This window comes from Hipposideros armiger, unplaced genomic scaffold (genome assembly GCF_001890085.2).
Source record: "Hipposideros armiger isolate ML-2016 unplaced genomic scaffold, ASM189008v1 scaffold_197, whole genome shotgun sequence".
In the NCBI taxonomy this organism is placed as follows: Eukaryota; Metazoa; Chordata; class Mammalia; order Chiroptera; family Hipposideridae; genus Hipposideros; species Hipposideros armiger.
This window is the reverse complement of record NW_017731547.1, coordinates 1,024,689-1,028,306: the sequence shown is the minus strand read 5'-3', so window position 1 is coordinate 1,028,306 and position 3,618 is coordinate 1,024,689. Positions and strand designations below refer to the sequence as shown.

The window sequence follows — 3,618 nt, the reverse complement described above, 5'->3', positions numbered from 1 at the left end:
CTGCTGGCCGCTCACGCTGGCTGCTGGCTACACTCGGTAGCCCATGGCAACCCACTGCCACAGGGACTGCAGCCCACGCCGTCGCCAGCGACTCACGGCAGCCCAGCTCCAGGTTGAGCTGTTGTTCAGCTTCTTAGCTGTAGAGGGCAGTGTCACTGGCCCTCATATATGGGATCTGAACCGGGGCCCTCTGGCATCCCAAGCGAGTTCTTAACCATCGCGCCACTGGGCCGGCCCGACACCAGCCATTTTTAAAAGCTCGTGGGGTGAGACTATTTTAGAGCCAAGGTAAAAATAGCTGCCATACAGCAGTTGTTTCTATGAAATATGCCTTTTCAGAGGATAAAACCCAGAATCTGTTGTCCAGCATTTTCTTCCTCAAGAGGTGACTAAGCCTTCTGCTCAAATCTTCAATGACTGGAGCTTCGCTGATTGTTAACAGTCCCGATGTGAATGAGAAATAGGTTTTCCACCAGATGAAATAGAAATAGACTAGCTGTCACATCAGACTGGCTATCAAAATGTCCTCTTGAGGATTAAGGAACTTCCTTTGTCTCCTGTCGCACATCTCTCTGCCTCGCCATCCCCTCTGTTTATTACTTCATGCACATGTGTGTGATAGAATGGTGCTCTCACTCACACACTGACTCCACCAAAGGGTCGTCCAGAACAACCTGTGCGCAGACGTGGTCTCTGAATGTGTCCTTTTGTTTATTTTTCCTTTGCCCTTTTCCTCCCACTTTGATCCTAATTAATATGTGTCTTGTCCTTAGGATTCTGATGGTCCCTTATTTCAGCCAGTAAATATCTTTCATTGGCACAGCTGATAAAGCCTCTTATTCCAGAGCAATTTTTAATAACTGAGGGATAATCAAAGAAAAGAATCAAAAATGGCAGTAAAATAATGTTTTCAGAGTATAAGTTTGTGATCCTATAGATCCGTTTAAAAGAAGCAAAGGACTTTAGTTAACGTTATGGTCTTTGATAGTAATGCCACAAATAGGTTGGCTTTAATCAGAAGCCATTTATTGAGAATTAGTTTTGCTAAACAGTCTTGATTTCAGCCAAATATATGACTGTTAAGTGACAGGATATAACGGTCATCAGAGCCTGCAATATCACTGTAGCGTTTTTTTGGTGTGTTTTTTTTTTCAGCTGAGCCATCCTGCTGCGTGTTGGCAGCTCAATGGCAGCTCAGCTCGGGCCGGGCATTGAGCTGCTGTTGCTCAGAGCTCAAACTCTTGAGCGAGCTCTTAACCAACTGAGCCACTCGGCTGGCCCATTATATCACTGTAGTTTTGAGGGGATCAAATTGGCCATTATATTCACGGAATGTAATCGAATTCTACATTTACTTAGCTGTATAGAAAGAAACAAGGCAGGAGATATGCTGGCATGGAATCTGTATGTCATTGGATGGCAACTAGAATACACACATTTGACTCTCATCCAAATGGGGTGCATATGGCTGCTGAGGACCAGAGCCAAGGTCAGTGTGGGACACTTGACCCAAAGAGCTGCAGCTTCGATTTCCCACCGGTATTTAATACGTACCATTCCAGTCACAGAGGATAAAGACCTGCATGTTACTGCACCAGCCCCCTCCCCCACTAGTATAAGAGTCATTCTATCTAGCAAACATTCCATAATTATCTTAGCTCCATAGTTCTGAGAAAACAAGATTCTCTGGTCATTTTCCCAGGCAAGCTTAGAAGACTGATTTGAACCTTTTATTCATAGAGACCATGAGCATTGTGTTGAAATCCTATTTTTGTCTTGAATGAGTTATATGGCACTGGGAAACTTGCAGTTTTGCTGATGTACAAAGTAGAATCAATATCTACCTGGTACAGTTCCTGTCAGGATGAAGTTAAGTGATACCTGTGAAGTATACACACATCAAGTGCCTGAATTATTGCCAAAATAATGTTACTTTCATTTCTGTTTCTATAAATTATCTTAATTAGGCAGAGCTGGTCTTCTAAGTACTTTGCCTACCTCTAGGATTCATGCCGACTCTCCACAAATTAAGTAATTTCCCATTTTCAATCTTACTGTTTGCTCTCTCTCTCTCTCTCTCTCACCTTCCCACTCATTCTCGTTTCCTTATCTGAGGGATATTGCTGAGGCACAGATGGATTTCTGGGTGCAGCCCTTGACAGTGCTGACATTACACACACACACACACACACACACACACACACAGAGAGAGAGAGAGAGAGAGAGAGAGAGAGAGAGAGAGGGAGAGAGAGGGAGAGAGGGAGAGAAAGAATCACAGTTACACTGAAGATTTTTAACAAGTCTCCCAAAGGCTGGCTCGTAATTATCATACTGTATTCCTATAATTGTCATAGTGCTTGTAAAAAAACTAATTGGCCCACTTGTGAAAACATCAGGAGTTTTTCTTCTGCAACCATAACTTTATTTAACAACATGTGCATGGTTGAACTGGTTCCCCAAAATCTCAGAAAAACTTGTCTTCTGAAACCAGCAGTAGCATTTGTATGGAAACATTGATGTCATCTGGTATAATAGTTACTGAACATTTGTAAGAGCTGGGCACAGTAATTAACACTTTATAGGTATAATTTCATTTTATTCCCACAACAGCCCTAAAAGGTAGACATTATTATTATAGCCATTTCCAACTGAAGAGTTTAAGTAACTCGCCCATGTCACTCAGCATGTGAGTTGGAGTTGCTTGTCACTACTACAGAAAATAATTGTAATACAGAATATGTACTTCCATCCTGTTCCCTGATTTTTTTCCTTTGCATTGATTAAAAAGTAGTCTCTTTATTACAGGCCCAATTGCCTTTTTCTTTTTAAATGGAGGAACATTAATCAGTTGATTTCAAATGTGCTGGAAATAAATGCAAAAGTCACACAAAGTGGAGCCAGATTAAGAGAGAGATTGGATCCTGTCTTTTTACTATGATATCGCCCTCAGAGAAGAGTTAAATAGTTAATCAGAGTGGTGAAAGATGTGTACAAGTATTGTAAGTTTGTGATCCTATCCAAAGCACACTAAAGTTATCAAAGGGAAAAACTAACCACTTAGGAATATGTTCCCTCCTACTTTCTCTTTTAGTTAACTCTAGAAATAGAAAAGAGATGGCGAAAGTGTCACTTAGGTGTGCCCAAACATGTCATTATCTCAGATATTTCCTCAGCTTGTCCTGTGAACATCTCTTATCTAGATCAAAATCTCTAAAATACACATTAGGAAAAAAAAGGGAGAGAGGGTTATTATCCTAAGAAGGACTAAGTAAAAATGTACATTTTTACCTAGGCTTGAATATCTACATTTTCTGTGTGGCAGATTTCTTTGCATGGATTTATTATTCGAGCCAGGTTAGAACCTGGGTCTGTATAGATTCAGTTGGGCAAGTGAACACCTTGGAGAAGTATTTTAAAAACTGTTTTATTAAGGATATATCAGTAGAGATACTGTAGGTGAAAGCATTTTAAGTGGAATTAATATACACACCTCAGGAAAAGGAGTGGATCTTTTGAGATTTCTTGAGAATCTTTTTTTTTTTTAAAGATTTTGTTGGGGGAATTGAGGGAGGGGGACAGCGTTAGGGAATCGGGGAAGGGGAACAGACAAGTTGCTGT

General features: G+C 40.9%; 1 protein-coding gene across 1 annotated transcript in view; it reads left to right on the top strand.

Annotated features, from left to right (window-relative positions):
* Positions 1-3,618, top strand: part of LOC109388440 (dystrophin) — a 1,592,311-nt gene that overhangs the window by 564,729 nt on the left and 1,023,964 nt on the right. The gene's annotated exons all lie outside the window — the stretch shown is intronic.